We start from the raw sequence: 15,491 nt of genomic DNA on the forward strand, positions 1-15,491 counted from the left end.
TCGTCACCGTGCCCTAACCGCGTTGGGCCAGCTTGCTAGGCCGGCCTGCCGCTGGTTGGGCTGCGACTGGCGCTCGGGCCATGCGCTGTGGGCCTGGGCCGCCAGCGCGGTTAGCGCCGTTGCCGGGCCGCTCTGTGTGCGCCCACCTGGGCCACTACCCCGCTCCCCGCTGCGCGGCCGCCAGCGCTCTGCCCGGCTAGGCTACCCGGTCGATTGGCCGCGCCGCGCTGGGCCTTGTGCGGCTGTGGGTGGTTTTCCTTTTTCTGCTGAGCTTACTATTTTACCTAATATGGCTGAAGTTTGTAAATCCGTACTAAATCAAATAAAAATCATAAAAATGCCAAACTAGTTTTGTTAAGTTTCTAAAATTATGATCTACGTAATAGTGTATTTTGTTTGCATAGGTTCAGTATATTTCTAGGGTTGCTCTAATTATTTTAAAATGCTTAATATTGTTAAAAAGACAACTTGTAGAAATTTTCATGATAAATCGGTAATAGTGTTGACTCTAAAAATTTGACAGTAAACTACTAATATTATAATCTACCCACTGTAATTTTTGTAGCTCAATAATAATTAGTTTACTAGGTAGCTAATGATGCTCTATTTCGAATAACGATTAAATCGATAGGCAGGAATAAAGAAACAACTTGGGTTTATATAACTAAACTAATTGTTGGGAAATAACGCCTTATCCGATAACGTGTATATGTAGCCTAAGTATGGTCGTCGTTAGAACTAGCCCATTAGCTCGAGAGGCGTACGTCGTATTTATACGAGTCACGATTGTAGTTGATTAATTACATCTTTGCATTGCATCGCATGCATATCATATAGGTATGATGATGGATCAATGGATCGATCGAAGGATGATTGGGAATCCGAAGATGGTGTACTAGGTATTCTCTCCAGGAGATGCTGCAATGGGCCTTCTATCCAGTTGATGGTGGATGATCTAAAGATGTAGATACTAACTTTTAATATATCTTACCCAGGCAAGCCCCGGTGCATAACCCCTACTTTTCTGCAGTTTAAATTATATTTGTGCATTAAGTTTTAAGGAGTTGAATAAACCCACTTGCATATATATCTTTATCCTATGAGTCTTACTACTATGACAGGATCATATAGAATGCCATGCTACAGGACTCCGATAGAAGTCGGGTGATTGTCTGCCACTCACGAGATATAGGAAATATGTTACTATATGATTATCACTTGGAATATCTAAAATGGTGGAAAGGAAAATGGTGACTGGGACAGGGATATGGTTTGGGTATTGGTGGGTGTAAGAAGTTGTGTCGCCGTGGATGCGGGTCATAGCTTGGTTACACCGTTTTTCCCTATCTCGTCGGTTAAGGACCGATCGTTGCATAAGACTCTAGGCAAGTCATAGACTTATTATCCCAAGCATATACTTGTGTATGGGTGCTTGGAAGACTTGTTGCTCTCTTGTCGTGGATCCAGCTCTTTCCAGACCGACTGTTAGGTTTTTATTTTGGTGGAGGAGGTCCTTGCACCGCATTGAGTCCGAGACTCAGAGGCGGGGGCTTGGAGTCCTAGTTTGGACGGGGACCTGGACACCCGAGACAGAAGAGTGATGGGTTGGTCCTGCTTATGCCTAGGGTACAAGTGGGGCATGTGTTTTTCGAGGTACCCAGCTGGGGGCATTGATTCACGAATCATCGGGCGATCCGGTACGCCTTGTCTGCGGTTTAGCATCGTAGTAAGAACTAAAAGATGAAAGATGGACAAAGGAAATCTGATTGCTTACCACCTGCTTGAAAGCAGCACAGGTGCTTACATAGAATAGTTAAGTTAATGAACCAATGCGGCTATTAATAAAAATCGAATATAAGACGCACTGCTTAGTAATGCTTCCTGCAAATACAATAAACCCACAAGCCAAATAGCCTTGCATATCCTTGGAGTCTTTTCTTTTCTCCTGGCGGGTAAGTCTTGTTGAATACAATTGAGTACTTAGGGTTTTATTCCCCCTATTGTAGGTGACAGGTGGATGCTAGAGCTGACCCTTGTGTATGGATACCTCCTGGTGGGCTCAGCGAGGATTCCTTTACGCTGCTGATCATAGTTTTTATTTACAACTCTCACCGAATGTTTTTATAAATGAAAGTTTATAATCTTTTGTCATAGTTGCTATATATCAATACTTCAACATGTCATGAATAGATATTTATTTCCGCTGTAATTCTGATAACATGTTTATATTCCGCTATTACATTAAATTATTCATAACTCTGATAAAATGATTTCATTCCGCAGTTATAACAATAAATGTTATACTCTAATGTACATGTAAAGTGATGAAGAACCTGGTTAAGAATGATGTAGGCTTTATTCTCTCATTTGTGATCCTGATGGCAAAAATGTGGATTTTCGGGTTCTCCCCTAGGGGTGTGCCCGACGGAACCGAGTAATTTAGTGTTCTCCATTGAGTGCTTAGTGTCTAATGGAAGACAAGCACTCCTGTGAGGCATTAGATTAGGTGGTTCTGCAATAGTGCTGTGCCTGTGCATGCATGACGCGTCACGTAACGCCTGCACGGAACGATGACGGCCATGCGTTGGAGGCCTAGGAAGGAGAGGAGAATGCATTGCCTTGCCCATGCGGAAGGAAAGGAAAGGACTTTTCGCCGGCCATCGTCGGGCACGGCAGCATGCACGCACTGCACATTCAGGGAACACTGCGAGAGGACCACCCTTTAGCAATGCTATATAAGTGTTGCAGTGGTCTTTACCAACGCATGTGATATGCGTTGCTAGATGTGACATTGCTGGAGTCTATAGCAACAGATATATATGCGTTGATAACATGTACCATTAAGTGTTGCTAGCTAGCAATGGAAATCTCCTATTGTTACCAACACTTGTATGTGTTGGTGCTTACAATAAGGAAAATGTTTTCACACTATTTATTAGATGAGTTAAATGCACCGTAGGTTCATTAGCTTTTGGTGGTGTGTCATCTAGATCTATCAACTTTCAAACTATATTTTTTGGTCTATTAACTTTTGGTGGTGTATCATCCAGGTTCATCAACTTTCAAATTGCATTTTTGGGTCCATTAACTTTTGGTGGTGTGTCATCCAGGTCCCTAAACTTTTTAACCGGTTCACCATAGGTCCATACTCCTTCGTTTAGCGAATAGATCTGACATGGCACGCTAAATAAACAGCCACCGTGGAGTAGGTGATGAGTCCATAGCTCCTCAAGATGTTCATGGAGACTTGTCTAGCAATAATTCAAATGTAGCAGTTGGTAATTCGTTAATATCCTCTGGTCTTAAATTTAGGACTATTATTTTTAAAGATAAATATATTGTGGATATGGAGAAATTTACAACTACTGGACTGTCATCAAAGATATTTTATTAGAGGTGTCTTTTTATTGCGTGGAAAGGAGAAGAAAATGAAGCCAACAAAATACACCACTACTAATTCTAAAGAGGTGGAGATCATCAATGAAATTTTTCCAACGTGATTAGCATCCTTGCCGTAGCATTTTTTATTATTTCCATGTATTAGTTTTCTATCTAGTTGTGATACATGATCTTTTATCTAGCATCTAGCTTTTAGTGTCTGCGTGCACCTGTATATGTGAATCAAATTGGTGGCTGCGTTTGGACGTGCCATGCATGTTAGCCGAATTAGGGACTCAGGGTCAATCGGTCCTAGTTGGGCTGGTGGAGTCCGAGTTTTGTTTGTATCAGGTGGCCTGCGTACTTATTCCTGTGGCCTTCGGCCTTGTACATGGTAGATTAGACTAGGATTTTATTGTAGAGTTTATTCCCCGTCGAGCCGTCGCTCGAGAAACCCTAGATGGTGATCTCATCAGGTTCTTCGTATTGAAGATTATCTCCGGATGGTGATCTCAAAAAAACCCTAGACGGTGATCCCAATCTTGTTTTCAGTTATTGTTTTTAGTCAGTTTTTTATATTGATTATTATATGTAGTTGCAGTATTTTCAGTTTAGTTTCAGCTGAATGTAGTTTTATTTTTGGTGCAGTAGGATTTATGTTCAGTTCAATCCAGTAACCTGCATTAGAGTTGTAGTGAACTACAATAGAGTTTTTCTGTTTAGTATTTTAGTTCTATTGTGATTCAGTTAGTAAATTATAAGTTTCTTCGTGCTGCAAAAGTTCATGTCGCTATCTTCTCTAGGTGTGGCTTGGTTTTTTTGGTCACAAGCAGCTGCAACCTATTGTTTATTTCATTGATTGCAAAATTTTTAGTTATAATGTATCAAGTTTTAAATTTTCATTGGAACTTAGTTTTTAGTGGTTCAGTGATTTATAGAAAATTCGTAGTAGTATCAACTCTTTTGGTTCAGTCTTGTAGAATCTATGTTCAAGTTTTGGTTAAGATCAGTGTATCCTATTTTCATTTAAAGTTCAGTTTTCAGTCTTACTTTAGAGTAGAATTTACTTTTGTGTAGAGTCTGTCAGCTTTTCTTCACTGGCTTTGTGTAGCTAATGCAGACTTTGATCACATAGATAAGCACTATCACTCGCATTAACACATTTCAGGAATGTCTTGTTCTGAAAATCTCAGTTCTAGAATCACAAAAGGTGAGCTAGATTTTCTTTTTTTAGCAGTGAATAGTGATGGACAATTGTTTCCTGGAGAGTTCAACAAAAGCCACTTGAAGTTTGACTTCCTGACGAGTGATAGCAACCAGCCAGATAGAACATATCAAGATAACTGAAATTTCAGGGCTCATATTGTGCAACCTAATGCAAAACTTTATTTGGTTTTGCTTGCATACAAGTATAAAGATCTGGAGTTTTTTTTCTGTTTGATTTTTTACACTATATGGCCTTTCAAAAGCTTAACTGGTCCCAGAACTATTTTTTCATTAATTTGCAAATAGAGTAGCACTATAATTTTTTTTGCAAATGTCTATCTGGATGAAAAAGTATAGCTTGTCGAACTGCAGTTTTGGTTTTCCCTCTGTCCATAACTGAATTATTTTGACATAGATAGCTTTGTTCAGGTTGACCATGACTGATTTTTTTTGTGATAGTAAAAATAGTGCAGAGTCAATATCCTCTGTTCAGCTTACAGCATTGCATTTGTTTTTTTTTGTTAGCAAGTCAATGTTTATTAAAATTATGAGTCATGCCATTTTCTGATTTTTTATTCTTCTTTTATTCTTTTTTTAAGCTATCACCTGATGTTGAAGTTTTGGGCGTGTCTAGCTTCAAAGATCGTTGCATGCATTTAGGGAAGTTAAATGATGAGCTATATAACAGAAGAAATTTGAGTACTTTGGCAGTCCTTCCAACAATTGATTAAACTGGTGGTATTCCAGAAGCTAGCAAGGCGATTTTTAATTACTGATGAAGAAAGGGCTTATTATAAAATCATCTGTGGTCTTGCTTACAGCCAATGGATGTTGGTATGTTTGCCTTTTCTATTATGTGTAATTTTTCTTTTTTATGCATATCTGTTTTGTTATAGTAACTTTTTTTGTTGTTTTGTCTTTTTCCTTTTCCTTTTTTAGTTTAAAGGTAGTTGAGTTTTCCAAGACCAGTGTTACCTATTGTTCTCTAGGTCAATCTGTGGAGCCTAGGGGGAAAGTAGACAATTTTTTTATCGTTGGGATGTGTCTTAAATTTTTTAAGGATCAACTACCCAAAACAGTCAAAGAAACATTACTTTTATCCAAAAGTTGGTGTAAGTTGCTTGCTGCTCTCATTCTTTTTTTTGTTGATTAGCTCTTCTTTTATTATATTTGTTGATGTCTTGTTTTTTTTGTTTTTTTATTGCAGGGCTGTCTTTATACCTACAACTGCGATTAGTTTGTTTTCAAAGGTAGCTTATTTAGTTTGAGTTTAGTTTCTGTGTTTTATCTGTTTTTAGTTGAGCAGCTCAAAGCTCATAAACCATAACAATATTGTGTATTTATTAGATATTCATTATTTATATTTTTTTCAGGTCTGTATCATCAGCAGGGTAGGCTACTCCATCGTCAAGAGCAAGGTAAGCCAATGATCTAATTCAATTAGTTGTATATTTTTTATCATATTTTTTTTGTTCAGGTTCATGTTCAGTTTCATTTTTAGTTGCTTTGACTTCAGTTTCTGTATCATTTCATATTGTGTCCTTTCCAGTTCAGTTTATTTGCTTTAAGTCTTAGTTCAGTTTTGTTACTTTCAGTAAATAAATGTATGTATTTCAAAGTAATTCCAGTATTGAAGCTTAGTAACTGTTGTGATTACCTTGACAGATTAGGGGATGTCATTCTACCTTTTTGTTGTTTTGGGGGTGGGTTTGGCTGGCTCTAGCTGTTGGGAAAGCTGTCAAAAAGTGCTTTTTATATGTTTTTATGCATGTTACTGAAACTGGGAGCATATGATAATTTTTTTGGGTAGATATTATTATGAGGGAGAATACATCAAGTTATTTGCAGATTTACTTGGGAAATACACAGAACCATGCACAAATTATTATTTATGTACATGGTTGTTAGTGGCATAGGCAGCCATGTTTCATTCAAACTGAGTTGATTCAAATAAAGTCAGTTATTCTCTCTGAGTTAGCATGTGCCATTTTTAAGATATAATGGAAACACCCATATTTGTATTGTTATTTTCATTCTATTACCTTGGTCTCGACAAGCTTACTACTTTACCAGATAGGCTGATACCTTACTTGGGTAAGTTAGGTGTTATCTTTTTTGAGATGCAGGGGCGATCCATGGTAGTTTCTCAATTAGATTGATACATTGTTGTGCCGCTTTAGTTATATGTTTAACCTACTTAGCTTTCTGCCTCATAGTTTAGTTTCAGTGAAGTCTCATTTACCTTATTTAGTTTTAGTTCAGATCCTTTCTTTTCTTTTTCAGTTTGATGTATATGCAGTTTTTACTTTTAGTCTTGTTCAGGTTATATGTTTTCATTTAGGAGTAGCTGACTAGGATGTTTTCTTCTCTGTTCTGCTATGATTATTGTCTATTTTTTTGTTAGATGTCTGATGTTGTTACTCGGGATATTTCAAAGTTCATTTATGCGGACAGGCCTGTGTCCAAGTAAGTTTTTTGAGATGTTTGATCTTGAAGTTGGTCCGCAGAGCCGCTTGATTGTTGTTCCAAGGGTGGGTGAATTTAGTGGAGTTACATCTCAAGATAAAGTGACCAGTGCTGCACGTGCTTGTAAGTAGCTTACCCCTCATACTTTTGTCGAGACGTTGAAATTCTGTTATGATGAGGCTGATAGGACAGTGTATTGCCTCGCTGCTGATGATCAAGTTGCTGAGACCTATTGTGCTTACTCTGTTCGAGTTGGTGAAGTTAATGTTTCATTTTGTAAAGTTAGTAGTATTGTGATGAGAAAGAATTTAGTTAGAGCATACTTGGATGCTGATATCACTGTTAAGGAATGTTTTCTTATTCTTTTCTTTTTTCTTGTTTTCTTATGTTTCGATGTTAAATATTCTTGTATGCTTCTAGTTATCTTTTGCTTTATATCATTTTTATATTTTCATTCTAGCTTTTTGTACGGATTGGTGTGATAGTCTTTTTTTTTGTTTTTTTGTGCATCAACAGGTGCATTTGTTTTGTTGTTTTGATTACACCATAACCCAACACTGCATTTTGGTTTGGTTGACCCAATCACCAGAAAACAGTTTGGTTGGATTAATCTTTTTTGCGGTGAACCAAAAGGTGACCCGTCTGGAAATGTCAAAGAACAATACTTAGTTTGCTCTTTTGTTGATATTTTTTTGTTTAGTGTCCTGGTAGATCAATGTCTTTGTACCTTTGTATTTATTTATGAATTTGTTTCATTTTCTTTTTTTTTACAGGGGAATTGTTCTGGTTGTATTCATGAAATTAAAGTTGTCTCCATGTTTGTTTTTTTAGAACCTGGACTTAGTTCCTGGAGAGCAATCCAGTGTCATTGCTGTGAAAGATTTGAACACCGAAGATAAGGTGAAGCTAGTTGCTAGGCTTGTCAGGCAAAGCCGTGGACCTTCGTTTGTTCCCAAGTACAAGTATGCTTTGGATTCAGGAAATCAAACTGTTTATGTGCTAGTCGCTGACGTTGAAGATGCTGAATCTATGACTGGGCGTTCGTTTCGAGTGGATGGCCAACATGTGTCTTTTTCCCGTGTGCTTAAGATAGAAAAGCGAGCTAAGGATGATGACTTCTACCAGTCTGTTTATTGCTCTCAGATTTGGCCTATGCGACAATATCGTTTTCAGTAATTCCTCGGAGCTCTCTATCCCTTTGGATCTTATGGATGATGAAAACTTTTGTTTCCATCTAGTATTTTAAATTTTTGTTTAGTTTTATTAAGTTGAGACTTGTTATAATTTGTAGTTTGTTTGAACTTTGTCTTTTAAATAAGCTAGTTTGCTTTGCACTATTGAAAATTTCTTATGAGATCATCAGGATCTTCCAGCGGAAAGTAAAAGTAGGCAAGAATTGTAGAAAGCAGCAACTTGTTTTCCCTTTTTTTCCACAGAGTTGCCCGAGGATCTGGTTGTTTTTTAGCTCTAAAATAACCGGTTGTTTGTAGCCAACAAAACAACCGGTTTTTGGAGTTGATAGAATTTGGTTGTTTTTTTTTCTTCCAAAACAACCGGTTTTTTTTAGAGACAACTGAAACAACCGAATGTTCAGTAGACAGACTCTAGTATTTATATACTCGTACGTGCACTACAAGACACGGTCGATGGCGATCGATCCTGTGTCCGTTCTCGGCTGCGCGGGCGCCTGGTACATCACATGGCAGGCAGGGAGCACGGCAGGGGCGTCATACGTGTATAGTAGCCGTGTCAGTGTCCATATACACGTACACGTACGTGCCCGGCTGGCAACCCACGAGCGTACATATGTACGTATGTATATAATGTTCACGGCCATGTGGCGAATAAGGGGCGCGTGACGACAACGTACTACACTTGATGTGTTTAGCAGCTCCATTGCATGAATTGCGGCGCACCGGTACGTATAAACACCACACATCACATACGGCATGCAGCATGTGTGTGCGTAGCAGAGGTGCAGCCGGCGACGAGGGCACGGCGGCGCAGCAATCCATGAATGCGGTGACCTGGCTCTGCCTGCTGGTCCAGTGCACCCCGGCCGTTTACCGCTACCGGGCCAGCAGACACAGGGCATGCAGTAGCTAGCTCACGTTAGCGCTCAGCGCCATGCATGTACGTACACGCGCTCAGCTGCTAGCGCAGTAGTAGCGCACAGCCATGCATGGCTTGATCTCCCGCGCCGAGCACCAGCAACGACGGCCATGCCGTACTTTACGTATTATACGCGCGCAGAACCAGAACACACATGCATCATGCATGGGCATTGGTACATGCTGGCTACTGGCCCCCTGTTACGTCCGTACGTATATACGTACATTGAGCACTGTGCTGCATCTGGAGGGATCCTAGGCTTGCTTCGAGATGTCCGGCCGCCTGCGTGCGGCTGGCTGCTGCATGCGCCATTGGCAGGGTGTTGGCGCAGTGCCATTGCCAGCGCGTGGCAACCAAAAGGACAGTAAATTTTAATGAAATCGGCCTAGCAGTAGCAGCTCACTCTCTCGTGTCTCGTCGTCTCTCGTCTCTCTCCCCGCCGGCATGCAGCTGGAGCCCAGGAGCGAGCAACAGGGCTTACTTTTACTTGGTGGTTTCTACTAGCTGCATGCTGCCTGGATGAGGGGATGCTGTGATCGATCGATCTGACCATGTTTTTTTTTTTCTTCTCCATCATCCTGCACTCCTTCAACAATCATGCACTGTCATCTGTTCGATTAGAGCACGCTTGCAGGGAGTGGATGGAGCGCAGCCGCAGCCGCAGGGGCCATTGGGTCAAGAGCCAAGACACACACGACGCCAATGCATGCAAGTGGCCATGGATGGTAGTCAGTGCCCACTGATGCATGCTAAGCTACCACCTGTCTATACCTCGCATGTGCCGGCCGGCCTGAAAAGTCGGGGCAACGGCACGCAGAGGCAGAGCAGGCAGGGAGTGCCCACTGCTCACACAGTCACGGTCAGGGCGGAGGGAAAGCGAGCGAGACAAGTGGTAGCTGCAGCAGCAGTACTCTCGATCACTCTCGGTGGTTGCAATGAATGAATTCGTGATGCATCATCCAGCAGTAATTGTTGAAACTGGCGGTTTCGAACTACGTGGAAGTGACCGAGGCTCCGCCGGGCGGACGGTCGGCCTTGGGCGGAGGCTCGGGAAGGAAATGGCAGAGAGAGGGAGTGTTGAGTGAGTGAATGGCACGGAAAGCTAGGGTTTCACTAATTCATCCACCAACCATCATCTCGGTTACATGTGTCCCATATTTATAGGCCTCAACTACTAACTAACAGAATTTATTACAATGCCCCTCACCTGCTACAGTATATTCCCGGAATATTTCCTCGCTAGCCTTTTAATCGCGGGGCAGTTCCGCCACACTGTTTTCCAAGCGATGGGCCTCTTCGAGCGGTCGGCCCACTGTAGCTAGTCTTCGGCCCAAGGGCCCGGCTCCCCGGCGCTGGCCTTCATCCGCACGGCGCGCCGCTCCCTCGGCGGGCCTCCGCCAGATGGTCGGAGACGCTCTCCGCGCGCCGCTGGCCTTCGCGTTCGGGGGCGCGCTGTTGCCTCGGAGAGTCCCCGCCGGTCCAGGCGGGGATATCGCCAGCTGGTCTCCGCCCGGCCCCCGGCCTCGGGGCCTTCGCCCCTAGTGGCGCGCCGTTGTCCTGGAGGGTCCCCGCCGGTCCAGGCGGAGACATCGCCAGCTGGTCTCCGCCCGGCCCCCGGCCTCGGGGCCTTCGCCCCTAGTGGCGCGCCGTTGTCCTGGAGGGTCCTCGCCGGTCCAGGCGGAGACATCATCTGTAGGTCTCCGCCCGGCCGAGCAGGGGCCATGCTGGCGCGCTTGCGCCCACCGCGAATGCCCGCGCTTGAGTACCTGCGCACACTTAGGCAAAATAGTTCGTTTGGTTAGTTTAGAGATAAGGCCTCCTCCGCCCGTAATACCGGAGATGCCCGACTGAGCGGTCGGCGGGGTGCGTGCCCAGCCCTCGGCGGAGTCCGTGATGACCCCTCGAGCATGGTCGAGAAAGTCTCCTAGTCAATGCCCGGTCTCAGCCCCGTCGAAGACGCCTCGGCGACACCCCGCGGCCAAGGGCCTTCGCCGCCCGCCAGGAGCCATGCTACAACAGTTCCCCCTTTTGAGACCATGGTTCGCCAGAGCGTGCCGTGAGCTCAAAACGCTTTAGTTGGCGGCGCGCGCGGGGGCGGAGGCCGCTTTCGGCGTCTTCGACCGAGACCCCGCTACTTCCCCCCTGGCCCGCTCTGGCGTAGCCGTTGGTCTCGTCGAGAATAGCCGTTGGGTGGCAAATGTAGCCGTTGCTCCACGTCGCTGCCGTTTCCGCTATGTCAGTGTCCGTTACGTTCTTCGCGATTTTTTCGGAGGTGACCGTTGTGCAGCGGGCGAAACTTCCGGAGATGACCGTTGTGCCCGCCGCCTATATAAGGGTGGTCTTGGTGGCGGGGTCCCCCCACACACCGCGCACTCGCTTTCATTGTGTCCGAGAAAACGTTCTCTGCCCTCTTCGCTTTCGCCTCTCGCTGCCCTTGCTCGCTCCGTCTTTCTGTTCGTGTCTCGCGCTTAGGTTGCTGTCGCGGTGGCTCTCCTTTCCGCTTCCGCCCAAACTCGCTGGCCCGCCTTCTCCGGACCCTACCGCCACCTTCTCGGCGTTAGGGCCGTCGGCTGGGGTGCACGCTTTGAGGAGTGCATGCTTGCCTCTGCCTCTGCGCTAGAGTTGGAAAAGCTGGTGGAGGAGGATTTGGGGAGCGTCTCTGCGTCCATCGGAGACCTAGTCGCTGCGGACTTTGGGGACATGGCGATAAAGTCTTGGGACTTTGGCCCGTCCTCTATTACTGAGGAGGCAATCACGGAGATGCTAAAGGAGTCGTGTTTTTCTCCTTCCCGGGTTAAGATCCCTCCGCCGGGTCAGACTGTTCCGGAGCCGGAGGAAGGATACGCGGTGGTCTTCCGGGACTTCTTCACCTGCGGCCTCTGATTTCCTTACATTCCTTTCCTCCGCCGAGTGTTGGAGGCCTTCAACGTTCAGCTCCATCATCTGACTCCCACTGCTTTCCTGACTCTTAGCAAGTTTTGCTGGGCGTGCGTCTCTTATGGTGCCGAGCCGGATGTGGACACCTTTTGCACGTACTATGAACTGCAGAAGCAGCCAAAGAGGAAGAAGGAGGTGCGAGATGGCAAGGAGGTGGAAGTGACCTATCAGTACGGTAGTTGCACTTTCATGTCCAAGAGGAACCACGGTATGGATCGTCTGGAGATATCTTTTTGCCAGAAGGGCAAGTGGGACCGCGGCTGGCTGGAGCAATGGTTCTACGTGAAGACTTATGGGGTCCATAGCACAACTGAGGATGGCGAGGAAGTCTCGGAATATCCACTGACTTCTCGGATGGAGGAGATGGCGCCACACACGCGCGTGGATCCGCCGGAGGAGGCGTCTCCGACGCGGGAGGCCTGTGATCGGGCTTTTGCGGCCGCGTGCCGCTACTCTGGTGGTCGCGATCTGGTGGAGGAGATCATGGCCTCCAACTATTGGCCCTTGGGCAAAAACAACCCAGCTTTTGAGCTGGAACAGGTGAAGGTTCCCGTTTTTGGGCCAGAGACCGGGATTCCGTTTCCTCGCTTCGATCGATCTTTGGGGGAGGGAGTAACAGAGGACGGTTTCATCTCCGAAGTCGAGGAGGCCGCGATAGCGTTGGTCGACAAGATTTCCGAGCGTGAGTACACGTCTCGGATGGCCATGGCAGGCACCATGCCGCGGCTTAATTGAGTTTTTGAGGAGGTCGGGATTATCTACCGGGAGCGCGAGGTTCCCTCTGAGGTCCTGGCCTCGATTGAGAAGAAAAAGAAGAAGGCCTACGCAAAGAATGTTATGGCGGAGGCTGAATCCAAAAAGAGGAAAGGCGTCGTCGGCTCTCGGGCGCCTGTGAAGAAGAGGAAGAAAAGCGGAGCTCCGCTGATCGCGCCGGCCTTTTCTTCTGCTGGCAGCGCGGGCGCTGCCTCCGCCGACAACGAAGACGTCGAGAGCTCCTCCGCCCCATCAGCGGATGCTCGAGTTGCGAGCGGAGGGGATCACGGCGCTTCTGCCGCTCTGGTGTGCCCAGCGGGCGGAGCCACGAGCGGTGTCGGGCGGCCGACCGGCGTTGCCCCGGCACGCTCCTCGCATGGTGCTACAAGCGTGGGCGAACTGCCAGAAGGTAGCGCCATCGAGCCTATGCCCGACGTTCTTGGCGGTCTGTGCTCGAGTTCTGAAGAGGGCACGGAGGCCAATCCGCGGCATGCTCCTTCATCCCCTACTGCTGTCGTGCCTTCGCCCATGCCTGCGGCCGACGTCGAGCGGCTGGATGCCGCTCCTGCCGAGGAGGCCCTGGCAGCTCGGGCTTCCTTAGGTCCTCCGTCCTCCGGTCCGCTGGCTGATGAAGTTCGGCTCCTTGGGCCTTCGCCACACGATACTGCAGAGACTTCTGCTCAGAGGGCGCAGGAGGCCGCCCTACCGAGGCTTTATATGTGTAGGTCTATTTGGCGCACATCTTTGTGTTTATTGTCTTAGCCCATCTGATTCCTTTGCGTGTTGGTCTAAGTACCGCTACTGTTTGTCTGCTGCTTTGCAGATGATATCATGGCCGGGCTTCTCACCCCGGAGGAACGGGCGGCCGCTAAGGGTGCTAGGTTTGGTCTAGGGCAACCGGGGCCGACGGAGCCGGGTCCGAGTAAGTAGAAAATGTTTATACTTTGGTCATCATCTGGCTTGTTTTTGATCTGTTCTCTGACGTGAGCTATTGTTGTTGTGTATTTGTTGTGTAGGTTCCTCCGACGCTTCTAACTCAGGTTGGGAGGAGTGTTATCTTGCCGTTCTTGGAGACGTCGGAGGTGGTCTTTGGTTGTTGGTGTGTTTATCGTGAGATCTGCTTCTCACCTTATCGTTTTGTGTTTGTTTCTTCTTGTTTGGATAGATCGCTTTAAACGGCGTTTGAGGGATATGGATTTCTTCCAACTTCTCCGCGTTCACCTCGAACACCAGTGCCTGGTTCGTCTTCGGCGGTTTTGCCCCTTTCCTTCTTTTACTATTTTTCGTGTATGTTCGCTTGTAGACTTGTTGTTGATTTCGCCGCTGTTTGCTTTGGTTTTTTTTATATATTTTTTTGCTGTAGGGGTATCACACGGGTGTTGTTATGGAGGAACGCTGTACCCGCAAGGTCGTGGACCGTGACGTCGTGATCGAGGCACTCAAGGCGGAAGTCGAGCGTCTGGAAGTTGAAAAAGGGGGTTTGTCGGACTCTGTCGCGGCTCTCCGCCTGTCTCTTACGGAAAAAGAGCGAGAAAAGGATGGCTTAAGGGCCGATGCCACGAAGGCTCGGGAGGCGGAGGCATTGTCCACCGAGCAGGCCCATAGGGCGAGTGAGCTGACCGAGGGCCTCCACCGAGAGCTTGCCTCCGAGAAGGAATCCGCAGCGGCAGTGAAGGAGCAGCTTTCTCTGACGACGAGGCACCTGGACTCGGTCAAGGGGGTTCTCGCTGCGACCGTTGGTCATTATCGGGCCACCGTCGCAGAGGTCGGAGGCGAAACCTCCGCTCCTCCGGAGGAAGACAGCGTTTACGCTCTCGCCTCCTGGCTAAAATGTCATCTTACGAAGCTCCCCGGTCTGATCAATGGTTGCATCGACTACGGGGCGCTGGCGGGAGTGACAAACTATGCCAAACTTTTGGCCCGTGGTGGGTGTACGCACACCGAAGGTGTTCCGGAGGCGGCGCTGCCTGGTCCGGAGGAACTCGGTGAGACTTCTCTTGGTTTGCGAAAAGCCTTGAGAAATTTCATCGGGCACTTTTGGGCTCCATTTGGGAGATCAGCAGCCCGGAAACTGGCGGAGGACAAGAGGGCGAAGGTATTTATAGTTTGTGCAGTCGGCTTTCCTCTTCTTTTTTGTTTCTTGACATTTTTGCCTTTGTTGCAGGATGCGCAGAAAGGTCTTGGGGGCAGGCCTCCGTCGGTTCCGCGCTCGGCGACTACGGCTGTGGCCTTCGCCGCCGGTGGTGTTTCGGGGGGTGCTACGATCGGCGGAGGTAGTGGTCGGGGGCCGTGCCCGCCCACCGTTGATACGAGCTCCGCTCCAGGGGCTTCTGCTGCGGCCGATGCGCCGGAGGTCTAGGCCTTTGTAGCTTTTAGTTGTACTGGCTTGTATCTTGCAGTCCAACTGGGCTTTTTATGAATAAAGTATATTTTTTCCTGAATGTTTTTGTGGAAAATTTTAACCTTGCGCAGGTTCCGAACCGGGAGCCTGCGCAAGATGTTGCTCCTTTGACTCTCTACAACGACGGTCTTTACGTGAGCGGAGAGCTCTGGGAGTATTGGTGTTCGGCCTTTTCTCACAGCGTTGCGCACGACGTTTTTGAGTCAGTTAGGTTTGACATAGACGATGAGCGCGCTGA

This window comes from Miscanthus floridulus, chromosome 6, assembly GCF_019320115.1.
Source record: "Miscanthus floridulus cultivar M001 chromosome 6, ASM1932011v1, whole genome shotgun sequence".
Classification (NCBI taxonomy): domain Eukaryota; kingdom Viridiplantae; phylum Streptophyta; class Magnoliopsida; order Poales; family Poaceae; genus Miscanthus; species Miscanthus floridulus.